Source organism: Phalacrocorax aristotelis, chromosome 7, assembly GCF_949628215.1.
Source record: "Phalacrocorax aristotelis chromosome 7, bGulAri2.1, whole genome shotgun sequence".
Taxonomy (NCBI): Eukaryota; Metazoa; Chordata; class Aves; order Suliformes; family Phalacrocoracidae; genus Phalacrocorax; species Phalacrocorax aristotelis.
This window is the reverse complement of record NC_134282.1, coordinates 2,684,861-2,698,081: the sequence shown is the minus strand read 5'-3', so window position 1 is coordinate 2,698,081 and position 13,221 is coordinate 2,684,861. Positions and strand designations below refer to the sequence as shown.

Sequence of the window (13,221 nt, the reverse complement as noted above, 5' to 3'; positions counted from 1 at the left end):
TAAACCAAGGCAGGGGGTTCGTTTCAGTCAGACTCTTTCTCTGAAATAATGGTTTTTAAATCCTCATCTCACATCTCTAGTTTCTTAGATTTCAGCTCAGATTAAGCAGTAGCTCAGCTGGATAGGACGTAAAAATAGTTACTTCGGTTGAACCCAACACAGTGAGAGAAATTCACAGTCACGTCATGTTGAGAAAGATGGTGCATTTCCCTCCCCGTCTGGGACTGGTACAACATGAAACTGCCCGGTTGTTTCTTGCAAGAATGAAGCAGAAAAACATTACTCAGACTATCAACTGAAGCAAAGGTTGCTGAGGCCATCTGAAGCCAGTCTTATGGGGCATTAACATGTAAATATTAAGTAAATATGTCTCTAAAAGTCACTAAGTATTGTTTCTGATGCTAAACAGGATCTGCTTCCCTTGTTTCATTACGGAAAGACCAAACCTGTGAGATTCTGCTCCACATCCACTTCTCCAAGCTGAGAGAGACCTCTGTGGCGCAGGCGTCTGTCCAGTTTGGGGTTCAGCTCACAGATTCCTGCAGCCTCTGGGCTCTTCTCCAGCCGGGCGGTGGCTTCATCCTTCCTCTGGCCGGACTGCTAATGGTAGGTGCCTAACGACAGGCTGCATTTGCCCGTGTGAGCGTACCTGTAATGAGTCCCTCCTGTAATTCCACCAACTGTACAAAGCACACGGATTAAATACTACGTGCCACACAGACGAGTGTTTTCTGGGGCGTGCATTTATTGGTAAGAAAAATTCACTAGAAGAGTACCTGAATTTTAGTCATAGTGTTGATTCATAGCACATAGATCTGTTCTACGATTGTAGTTACTACTTAAAAAGTCAACAAAAGGCTACAGTATTAGCTGAGCTTCTCTAGCAATTTCCTCTCTCACGTTAGACATGCCTTACTTTCCCTTTGTTGTCCAAGGAAGTATTATTTGTATAATATTCCACTGTGCTTTAAATAGTTCTCCAGTTCCTTTCTCAGATGAATTAAGAATAAAGTTACCTCTTATTAAACAAGCCATATTCCTCTGTTGCCTCAGATTATCGCATTCAGGTGTGCTGGGGGGCGAAGAAAAGCGTCCCCCTCTCCCTAAGTCCTGCGAAGCCCTCCAGGGAGCCCCTGTCACATTTAGTCTTTCTGTCGCTTCCAGATTCTCTGGGTGTCTCTGAATAACAGCAGGTCTGTCTATTTTATTTGCTCCCTCTCTTGCACGCGTGCAATGTAAGAAAAGTAATTCAAACTGTGGCATCTCACCTTGCAGTATCTGTGTAGCTTGAACAGTCAAGTATCTAGAGATCAGATTTCTGCTTATCAGCTGCATAAATGTGAGCCAAAGCCTGGAGACATCGGTGAACTCTGCAGGAGTTCACTTGCCAAGCAGGTGTTCATGGCCCGTCACAGTAAGAGGGAGTTTGGGCTAGAAATAGCTTTTTACCTCCCCAGACTGAGTAGCTTTTGCTGCAGTTCGCACCTCTGGACCTCCCAGTCAGCACAGTAACATCCAGGTTCCTCTGAATTAGGCTGGCGGGCCAGGCCAAACACAACAGTGAGGCATCACACAGTTGTGCGTCTCCTGCCCAGGTTTTGCTATGCCCATAAACATGGCAGGAGCTCTGCCTTGCCATGCTGGAGCCGCAGCGGCTGCAGCAAGAGCCTCTTTCCCTGCCGTGGTACGGAGACTTCTGGGCCACTTCCTGCCAGAATCTATCTCATATTTTTTTACACAACTGATCCTGTTGTTCTTAGCTATACAGTTTGTTGGTTTTTTTTTTTTTTTAAGTAGAGGCTTGATTTTAATTTTTTTGTTAAAGTTAGCTTCTAAAAAAACAAAAGATCACCGGTGTTAAGCTCACTCCTAAAGCAATGAGAGAGCAAACAGGCTGGTCAGCCCTCATCAGATAAAATAGTCTTCTGTTGGAAAAAAACACCCTGCAATTTCCCAGAAATTGAAATATCTCATGAAAAACATCCCTGCATTTGGAAACACAGCTCTGAGCCATGAGTCATTAAGCATCTAGACTGCCTTCTACAAAGGGGAGAATCTGTTAGCCCTGGGAAAGGCTTTGAAGTGCTTCTGGCTCCAAGGCAGCGTCTTCCTTGAGGCGCCTCAGCGAGGAGTTTCCTAAAGCCCGTGGGCAGCCTTGCAAAGCCTGGCTGGCAGAGCTCGCCCCCTCGGAAACCTGACCTTCTGTGTGGGGGTCGGGCGGAACGCTCACCGATTTGGGGTTTTAGGTTTTAGGATTTTTACATCATTGACTTTTTCTCCTCTCCTGTCCTGTCCTCTCCTGTCCTCTCCTGTCCTCTCCTGTCCTCTCCTGTCCTGTCCTGTCCTGTCCTCTCCTGTCCTCTCCTGTCCTGTCCTGTCCTGTCCTGTCCTGTCCTGTCCTGTCCTGTCCTCTCCTCTCCTCTCCTCTCCTCTCCTCTCCTCTCCTCTCCTCTCCTCTCCTCTCCTCTCCTCTCCTCTCCTCTCCTCTCCTCTCCTCTCCTCTCCTCTCCTCTCCTCTCCTCCCCTCCCCTCCCCTCCCCTCCCCTCCCCTCCCCTTTGTTTCTCTTGCATTGAGAACCTGAAAGCAGGAACACACCATTCTTCCGGGGCCAGCTGAGATGTCTCAGGTCTGCAGAGCTGTGAAATCACCAGAAAGTTCTTTCAAAGCCTGTCTGAGCTGCCCAGGATTTTGGAGACCGCCTTAAAAACATGTTTTGCTCCTTCCATACCAACACGGAGCAAATTTTCATTGTACCAACAATTTTCTAATTTGAGGCCTCTTTGTAAAACTGCAGTGCTGGACAGAACAATTCTGGATCTTGAACGTTATCCGTTTTCAATTTCCTTGACATCTCCAGTGCTGAGCTGCTTTTGTTTCTGACAGTGTGTGCTTACATTCCCTCCTTGCATTTCTATTGACAGAAAGACCTTTAGAACCTGAAAGCTGATTTTTTTTTTAAACCTAATAATTGCATGTTAAGCTCATGAAAGTCTCTTCCAGGGATTTATGCTTTAATTTCATTCTCAAAGTTTCAGCCTTATTAAGCAACAGTGGTCTTGGGATGGTAAAAAGTCAATTACGTGATGATTTTTACTAGTCCCATCTTTTCTCAGAACCTCACAAATTATCATTTTTTGTTATTATGGTCTGTGGTGGAAACCTATTCTTGGTGTGAGTGATAATACAGGTGTTTGTCATTTTGAAGACTCCAGTAAAGGTATTTTAAGACAGTACTTAGCAACATAAATGAAGTGTTCTCTAATAATCTATATGAAATGTTAAAGAAGATTTTTCCATTCAATTATAAAAATAGACTAGGGAAATTATCACACACTTTCAAGACTGGATGATGTTTTTATGTCTTTTCATGGAGCAGTTAATTTCTGGTTATTTCTTTTGTGCTAGCAGGATGCGACCCCAGCTGCTGGCTCTTTCCAGAGGCAGGACTCCGGCCACGTGTCAGTGCTGAATGACCCAGACTGGCCGGTTATGGTGGCATCAGCCTCGCAGGCAGGTCTTTGCAGGTGTGCACCACCGCTTGGGATCGCTGTGAGATGGGAGGTTAGCGGTTCCAGAGGAGGAAAAAAAGGATCACAGTGAAACACCAGCCAGAAAATGGGTAATTCAGGGATGGCAACGCTCTCATGCGCCACCTCTGACAACTGCACTCCCTCTGCAGTGCGTTTTCTCGTGCTTTCGTCCAGCCTGTTTCGTGTTTTGTTCTCTCCAGTGGAATAGGTTTGACTGTTTCCCTTGGGAAACCATAACACAGCAACCACACAGCACTTGCTGTCAAATTATTTTTTTTAATTTTCACTTGATTTCCTCTCTCCTATTCGCACAATGCTTCATAGCTCTTTTCTGTGTATTTCAGTTCTAAGTATTTCCCAAGCAAGCACGTCCTTAAAATACCTACTGGCTGCTTTCCCTGCCCCGTGTTTTAGCCAAGCTGTATCTATACGATCTTCAATTTCTTTTTTTTTCTCATGTTAGCGCTTCAGATCCTACGGTTACGGGTTTTGTGGATTTTTTTTAACACTGTAGTTTGTTACCCCCCTCTCACCGCCACCGCCCTCCCTCCCGCCATCAGTGGAGTCCTGGTGCTGTGGTGTCCAAAGGCAGCTGCTGGGTCACGCCGCGAGGACTCCCACTGCGCGCCCGTTGTGGCAGGGCTAGCATAGGCAGGGAGAAAAAGCTACTTTTAATGTATGGTAAGATGAAAGAGAGCAGCCACAGCAGCACATTATAAGAAGCTACAGTGTTGTTCTTTCTCCTCTGCAGCAGTTGACAGTCTGCACACTTTTTGTCTGGACTGCCCGTTTCTATTTCACGTGTTCCTTAGAATGGGGCCCCTTCTTAAGAGATAATGTCTTATTACAGTTGGTCTTTGATCTCTAAGTGGAGGTCCAGGCACAAGTACAATTTGCAATTATTTCTTAGCAATAGAAATTAGAATAGTAGTTGTGTTGCCTCTTTTTAAAGCAAGTTTTGCTTCTGCTAGTGGATATCTGCAATTTGAGCTATTGTTCCTCACATGTAGGGGTTTCTTTCCAAGGAAGAATTCTACTATCAAGAATTGAAGAGTTCCCTGGGTAAATAATCTGCCTTTAATATCTTTAGCCTTCCACTTGGATCATTTATTCACTATATAATAACAGAGATGAAAACTCTGCAATATTTCATTCTCTTCATTGGCAATGGGTCCAGCATAACACAGGTGCCCTTTTTCCTTCTTCCTCATTCAGTTTTGCATAAGGTTAGTGAGTGAATGTGGTGGCCAAACACCACTGCCGCATGCCACTGTGCTAATTTCCCTAAGAGCAACGAGGTTACTACCTCGCTTTCTTTGTCTAGCTGTACCTTTGTAGAAGCCTTGGAAAGATTTAGCTTTTCAGGGGGTATATGAATTTTCATTTCAGTTAAAATTTATTTGGACAAAGTGGACAGAAGTCCCTCTTAAATAAAGAAGTTGTTGGTGGGTTTTTTTGTTTAAAAAATCTTCACTCTCTGATTTAAGAAATTATAAAGAAATCAGGTTTTCCAACAGACAGGCGATCCAGATGGGAGGTTTAGATAATATGTAACCATTAAAAAAAGTTCCTAGAGCCAGAACTTAAAATATTACACATTTTTAAATATTTTTCTTCTTTTACAACCACCTCTACTAAATAACGGAGTATTGTGATAACATACCCTATAAATATCTTTACGTAAATGCAGCTGACTAGGTGTATTTTCTGCCCGTGGGTCTGGATTAGTATATAGGTTGAAATATTGCCATATTGCTTTAAGAAAGTAGAAAGCCCAAATGTTATTGCGCTGCACCAGAAGTGATGAGGTACTTGGTAGGCAGTTACTTAGATTAATGAGCAGGATGTCTGCAGTCCACTAAAGAACATCGGCAATCACTCAGACACCTGAGATACTGCACAGGGAGGGTTGTTCAGACCAGAAAAGGTTCACATATAATACTAAAAATACATAATATTTTTGCTAATAAATGGAGCTTGGAGTCATGCTCAGTGTATTCATAAACTAATTAAGAAAGGAGATTAAAAGCGAGTGGGAGATGCATGACGAGAGATATAATCAGTAGGAATACACGCAGTAAAATGAATGAGAAACTGATTAAATGGGTATAAAGGGGGATTGCGAACCAGGTTTTGACCTCGCGGTGTGTTGCTTGGCTATCTCTGGGCAGTGTTGCACTTACGAGGTACTGTTCTGGCTGAGTAAAGGGATCTGCATGGCAAAGGCAGTCCTGAAACACTGCGCTTAGAGGTAACTGCCTGAGCGAACCTGGGTTTGGTCTTTTGTACTGAAGATTTAGTCCAGGGACTGCAGAGGGGAAGAGAAAGAATGGGCCAAGTGGGCATTCCCAGATCAGTTAAGGCTCAATTAGGTGACCTTTCTGCCTTTGCAGTTCTCTATATCTTGATAGATAGTAGTTAAGAATTTTAATTATCTGCAACCAAAATAACATGGCATCTTCATACAGACAACTTGTCAGGGTGGGTAAATGCGTGGGGCTTTGTAAACTTGACAGTGTCTCTCTAGGCAGCAACTGCTCATGATGGAAGGTCCCTGAACTGCTTAAGGTGTATTTGAAATATTAAAAAAGAAATGGTTGTTTTGTTTTCTCGCTAGCTCCAGCTTGAGCGTTAGATCATGTCAAAGTCAAAGTGTAGTTGTTAATGATCAGTGCTAGCTGTGCCTGAGCCGTGAGGGATGAAATGGAAAAGGGGGATTAGGACTAACTTGGCATCTCTTCTAGATGCTGGGAAAAGAAGTGCAAGCAGAAAGTCCCAGGTAGTGGCAATGATGTCACAGAATCCCAGACTGGCGGGGGCTGGAAGGGCCCTCGGGAGCTCACCCTGTCCCACCCCTGCTGGAGCAGGCACCCCCAGAGCAGGGGCACAGGGCCGCGTCCAGGCGGGGGGTGAATGTCTCCAGGGAAGGGACCCCACAGCCTCTCTGGGCAGCCTGTGCCCCTGCTCCGGCACCCTCAGACCTGCTACCTCTGACCCTCTGTCCATACTCACTAGTCAGTGCGTCTCACTCAAAAACAGACACAAAATGTCGTCATTGACACAGGATGGATAATCCAGTCTCCATGCTTGTGCAGCAACTAACATCAATTGCTATGTCTCGTCAGATCTCAGCCCCTTACTGGAACTGTGTTGATGTGTGGCCAAATTTGAGGTTATTTGCCTTAATCAACCACTGCTTTTTTTTTTACCTAACAACTTGTCAAATGACTGAATGACAATTTTGGGATAATTAAATAAATATATCCAAACTAATTCCCAATATTTCTCCATTACACTGTTCAAAAAGGCAGAGGAAAAATACCTTTAACAAACACATTTTCAAGGAAATTATAATTTTCTTCGTGTTATGAGTAATGCAATATTAAGCACATACCTCAGCTCTTGCATTATGTCTGCATCTTTGATGTTAGTGATCAAATATTCATTGCCTTGATTATTCAAATAATTAGACATTTTATCAGGTTCTTTGAAAAGCTCAGAAGTAAAAAGGCAGATCCCTTGAAGGGCTGTTCAATATTTAGTTTACTGTCAGCAGAAGAGTCATCAGGCAGGAGGATACCGTGGCAGAGAAAAAAAGTGTTTGTCGCAGAAGGTCTCCAGTTTTCAAAGTGAATGCTTTAAAACTTTGGCTGTGTTGTAGCTACTCCTTGCTCAGAAACTGGAGGCCAAATCCTCACCTGGGGACACTTCCCTTCATTCTGGTAGCTTTAATGGAAGGAGGGCCAGGCCAGGCCAGGGAGCGCTGGTCTTAGATGAAATCCCTCACACAGCTGAAGGGTCTACTCAAGCACCCCTTCTGCTTTGACTTAAATGGGATTTAAAGACAATACCATGAGGAAACTGCATTTCTCCCTTGCAGGAGAGTTGATGAATATGCATAAAAATAGACTTAAAGAGCATGTATAGTTAAAACTAGATATGTAAATTCTTCATTTTCTTTATGAACAACAAACAGTGACACCAGTAAAATTCCACCATTTTTAAGTTATCATTTAACAGTTGCTTAAAACGAAAAATTGCATATTTAGATCTTTATTATGCTTAATCATTTCAAGCTTTCCCACTATCGTGTGGGTGTCGTGGAACACAAGAATAAAATCAACTTGATGCTCATGAATAATGTGCGAGAAATTTTTTTGTTTGTTATAATTTCTACCCCCCATATTAATTGTAATCAGCAGAGAAGGCAGGCTCTCTAGTTGTCTTGCTAACGATAAATACAAATATAGCAAGGGTATTTTTAATCGTATTTATTTATTTCACCCTGGCTCTACTCCATGCCAAGCATATCTCTAAAGAAAGAACAACGGGAGTTCATCAGTGTGGGTGCACTGTAGAAATGGGGGTTTGTAGAATGTATGTATGCTTTTTTTATTGAGCGATAAAATATAAAAGTGCTTTCCATCACTTTCTGCTACAGATTTTTTATTATGCCTCCATGCCCCAGATGCTTATGTAAGTGTGCAGGAATATATTCTCAAAAAAGACAAAAGTGGCTTGACTTAAATGTTAATTTTTATACAGATTCAATCATGGTAAGCATTATCTATAAAAAAAAGAGGTCAGCAGGAATGCTTCCTAAGAAACCACTGTTACCTACATACATGCTATACATAAGTCCAGGTAACATTTTACGTATATAATTACATAATGAATTTAGACAAGAAAGCGGGGATCATATGAGACTAAATCTATCCAGTTGTTTCTAGAGCACCTTTTCTTTTGCAGCAGTGCATATCCATTACAGCCATATCACAGAAAGCAGAATGGTGACAAACAGGACAAAACCATAACTGTAACCGTATTTGCATGGTGCTTCTGACCCTGTCGAAGGCCTAAAGGTCCGGAAACTCATTTTGCCGCCTTCTGTAATGTTATTCCTGACAGGTTGCAGTACTGCAGATGGAGCGCGGTTGTGGACGGGCACATGAAGTCCCCAGGCCTAAGTGAGCAGCAGGTGGCCGCGCTCACAATGGAGGACCTTCCGGGGGTCCCAGGGTTGGCGGGCAGGTCTGACACCCACTCTTGCTGCTCACACGCTCCGCAGCTACAGATGCCAGAAACGCCAAACCAGGAATCTGCCAACAGACCTGGAGCACTTGGGCTATTTGGTTTCACCATCCTAAACTACCCTATTGCAGTAATGATTAATACAAAGAGTAAAAAACCCAACCATATCTTTTTTTTCTAACTTAAGTGTTTGATGTACATTTAAGAACATGCAAATAGTTAATTTCTGAAGAAAAATACACACTTCTCCGTATTCAAGCGCTACATTTTCAAGAGGCTTTTCTTTTTCCTCGATACTGGATCAGAAATAAAATGATTGCAATTGTTACAAAGGACTCAAGGAGAAAGAGGACAGCTGGGAGCATTAAAAACAGGCGAGTGTTTTTATTTTCATTTTGTTTTTGTTACCCTTCAAACTAAGACATGACCTCACTATGTTCTTTCCTTCAACAACGATTTTCCATTCATACTGAAAGAATCCAGGGTTTCTATGAAACTCAAACAAAATACTAAAGCAATTCTTTAAGCAATACATTAAAAAATTCATTTTCTTGCGAAGGCCAAACAAGTTTGAGTGCCAGCAGAGTAATGCACTGGCTCTCTCTGATGGACGTTATCGTTGGTGAATGGCATGGGGTTTGCACAGATGGTATTTATTGCCAGTGAAATACAAGAAGTGACTGGCTGGTGTCAAACTAGGCCGTGCATTGGAAGCACTGCATGAGAGACAGAGAAGGTACGAAGTCAAAGGAAGACATTACAGAGTGCTCGCTTGCCACAGGGCCCTGCCATTGGCTCTGTTATAACAAATGCAGAGCCATACGGCAGCAGTTGTTGTCAATTCATATCTCTTGACGTAAGAACAACAATCGTGACACCAGCTGAGTGTCTCGTCATTTATTTTCATATGGTTTTAGCTCATTTGTAACCGGTTCATCAGAAGGAAAGGTGACAGACTATCGAATAGAGATTTAGTGTACGTTCTTCGAATAGGATCTGCTTAGGATGTAGGAGTTTTGCTGGTTGCTTCCATAATGAGCTACTAGAAGGGTTTTCTTGAGAGAGACCGTGGATATCCTGTAACCAGAGAAGACCAAAGAAGTAGGAGGGGAGGCCCACTGTCTCTGACAGCTCAAAGAAATAGAGCAGAGAGCATCTATCTTCGATGCCAACCCACAGAGGAGACGGAATTCTGCACAGAGGACGCTACATCTGCCAGGCAATCGGGTCAAAATATCTGATACCGATAGAACCTTTCTGAATCCTTTTGGGGGGTGGTGGGGTGATCTCTGCATGGAGTAACTTTCAAGTTCGGTTAACAGCTACGCTTTTCTATTCCTTGTGTAGTCCTCAGTCACTGCAAGGTTTTACTCAGAAGCCTGCAATAGTGAGTATGAGCAAGAACTAGAGCCACAGAAATATTCTGCTTGAAAGCAGCCAGTTAAACCTGCGACTCTTTTCAATGGGGAGAAGTAAGTAAACAAAATCCAAAGTGGAACTCCTACAACATATTGTTGTATTATCTCTTTTAACGAGATATAACCTTCATAGTCCTCCAAGTGAGTGTTTAGAAATCTGGGCATGTAGTTCTAGAACAGACCTTGTCCTAGAGAAACTGCTGAGCACAGCTTTTATATCGTTGTATTAATGCAATATATTTTCTGTGAAATGTTCGCATTATTGAATCCTATTTTTCTACTAGCTGCTCATTCCGTGAAAAGCAAACCACCCGGCTTAAAATAAATAAAAGAATACCATTGTTGTGGTAAGTCAGAAGGTAGGGTATTCTGTATAATGGAAATGGAAATACGAATGCAATTGTTATTTCATGGATAAATGGAACTTACAGAAAGGTGGTGCAGTGTTTTCCCCCTCTTTTGTTCGTATAATCGTTAGGTCACGTACTAATCCGTCCTTGGTTTGCCATGTACCATACATTTTAGTGCGCTGCGGTGATGGAAGAATGGTATTTCGAAAGGGCTTATGAACATTTCTTTTCTGATCTAGTAGCTTGGTGACCGGAGGTTGAGGTACCAAATTACCAAAGGTCTCCAAAAGTTATTTCATAACCACATCCTCTTTGCTGGAGATTACTTGAGATAATGGCAGTTTTCCTGTGGGTCTCTTTTTCATGTTGAAGAGTATTCTCAGTACAGCGTCCCTTTAGGCAGCTCTCAGCACTCCAAACGCTAACCTGTTGACCGTGCTACTTACTCGCTGTGTCCTCTGTCTAGTTTTGCACTCATTTCAAGGTTCAGGAATTGCATTAATTAAGATTAAGAACAAATATGTAACCAGGAGAAATGAAGATTACTCTTAACCAGGAAAACTGAAGATGACTCAACTTTCCAATAACCATATTTGCTGCCATAATTTTTTTAAGTGTTCTAAAAGTCTGGTGAATATTTTGTTAATGTAGGGTTTTTTTCTTTCTTTTGTTTATTGGTTGGTGTTTTTTTTTTCTGTGCACACAATGAGGTTCAGAAGGGTCTGGGGGTATCAGAATCAGAGGATTGCCAAGTCTAAGGTAAGTGGAAGGAACATATAACTGTTGAGGGGCAGGAGCTGAAGGCTCTGAGCTGGGCAGACTTCTAGACCATGAAGCAATGCAGAGTGAGGGACTGACCGTGTGGGTGCGATGGTCATCATATTAATCCTCCTTTAATACTTCTAATATGTATGCTGCCCTTGAAGAAAGGGACCTGTGTGCAAAACAATCCCTCCCTGTCGTCCGTTGACTTTGCAGCTCTCAGATGCATGGCAGACCCACTTGAATAAGCAGCTCCATTTCTTGGTGCTTATCCAAGGCATCTGAAACTGAGAAACTTTTGAGGATCACCTTTCACATTAAATCTGTTTTCTTCAGGAAATAAATTCTCACTTCAACTTGGCCTGTTCTATATAAGTATACAAATCAAGAGGTTTTTCTGATTGAAAGGGCACACAAAGATTGCTCCAGGCTATCAATACCATGCTTGTGTGGAATAAAGAAAGATAACCAAGAGAGAGCTCAGAAGTGATAACGCGCGCGCGCGCGCACGCACACACACGCAGAGTGCCGTTTTTCCAACACAGCAAACTTCATCACCACTTGCTCAGGGAAATAGTGCTTTCTTTATATCTTAGTGGCACAAGGATTCCTGCTAAAGGATGTAAAAGCAGGATTCAGTACCTGTATTAAGGCTACAGTATTTTAAAATTAGCTGATGAACTACACTAATGCTATTTAAAAGAATAGTTTAATTTCAATATACGATTAATGCTGAAATGGAAGAGGAAATTCCAAACTTCTTCTAACTTAGGACTTTTATGCTCCTATCCTCAATAGCTTTGAATCTGAATTTCATTTTATCTTCCAGCTGCGTCTGATTCAGTTCTCTTGTAAAGGACTGAACGCTTTCCATTGGTTTCAATGCGGACTACATGAGGTGTCGTGGGCAAGGTCAGCCAGGTGAGTGAGCATTTACAGAATCAGGCATGAGCATTCACAATTCACAAATGGATGATACGGTAATACACAGTCCGCTAGGGGAATGCCTGGAGAACGACGTTCATCAGGCCATGTCCTACTTTATAGCTGGGACTGTCTCCTCTGAGGTCATCACAGCATATTGTGTATATATGCCCACATCAGCCCTATAGAAACTACCCTGGATCAAGACAGTGCACTGTGCAATGACACTGTGTAAGCCTAACACCCAAGAAGCAGGGTGAATAAGTCTGTGTTGCAGAATGGAGCCTGACCCATTTCAACCCCCTCTTGGCCCAAGAGTAGGTCTTTGTGCCTGAATGGATCATACCTTTGAGATGGTTATTTTAAAATCCTACTTCTCTATATTCTATAAAGGTGTTTCTTTGACTCAATATGGTAGAACCAACGATGTTATAAGGCGCTTCTCCTTTCATGCTTGTTAAACAATACTTTCTCAAGCTGTAGGTAAAAAGGTCCTTATCTCCAGGCGACAAGGATAGGAGATACTCCTGTCATATGGATCATTTTCGCTTGCCTGTCTGGAATTTTTATTACAATGCCAGATCTTCCACGGAACAAAGAAAATGACAGGGAGAGGCTGGACAGAATTCTCCAGTGCCTGCTGAGGTCCTTAGCCTTTAAATATTTCAGGCAGCTTCTCTGATTCCGAATGAAAACGGACAAAGGAAAAAAAAATATGGGTTGAGTTTTTCAGGACGGGAGTTGCGGGAAGAGCTCAGGATGAGATATATCAGGGTATGGAATAGGTTTCAAGTGGAAAGTTATGGCAAATTAGCCTGAACATAGTACTCAAATATATGGCAGGAAGCAATTCCAGAGAGTTATGGCAATAAGCAAAGTAGGCTACAGGTCTTTTTCATCTGGGCAGTTTGGGAATGAGTCTGTGATTGGTTTCTCTCACAGCACAGAGTGCAGCTGGTGAGCAAGGAGGGGAAAACAGTCGATACTTTTTTTTAAAATGAGTTCCCATTATTTTGCACGCTGGCCACTGGGTCATCCAATTCTCCATGCACTCATTACTGTATAAGTTGAGTTGCCCACTTACCCTATAGCACCCTGGAAACAATTTTGGTTGTAGAAACAACCAACAGAATCTTGGAGGCGATGGCTGGAAAGTAGGAGGACAAAGACAGAAGGGGAAGACTGAAACTCTTCATCTTATCCCT

At 42.6% G+C, this 13,221-nt stretch overlaps 1 long non-coding RNA gene across 3 annotated transcripts; it reads left to right on the top strand.

Moving 5' to 3' along the window:
* Nucleotides 1–4: 4 nt before the first annotated feature.
* LOC142059617 (uncharacterized) lies at nucleotides 5–12,213 on the top strand. 3 transcript variants are annotated; one of them, XR_012661450.1, is made up of 5 exons: nucleotides 5–1,193; nucleotides 3,410–3,525; nucleotides 8,440–8,936; nucleotides 9,910–10,034; nucleotides 11,922–12,213. It is a non-coding gene; the product is annotated as an uncharacterized LOC142059617 (long non-coding RNA). The 3 variants fall into 3 exon arrangements; XR_012661449.1 differs by having other exon boundaries at nucleotides 5–606; nucleotides 3,410–8,936; XR_012661448.1 differs by having other exon boundaries at nucleotides 3,410–8,936.
* The last annotated feature ends 1,008 nt before the right edge of the window (nucleotides 12,214–13,221 follow it).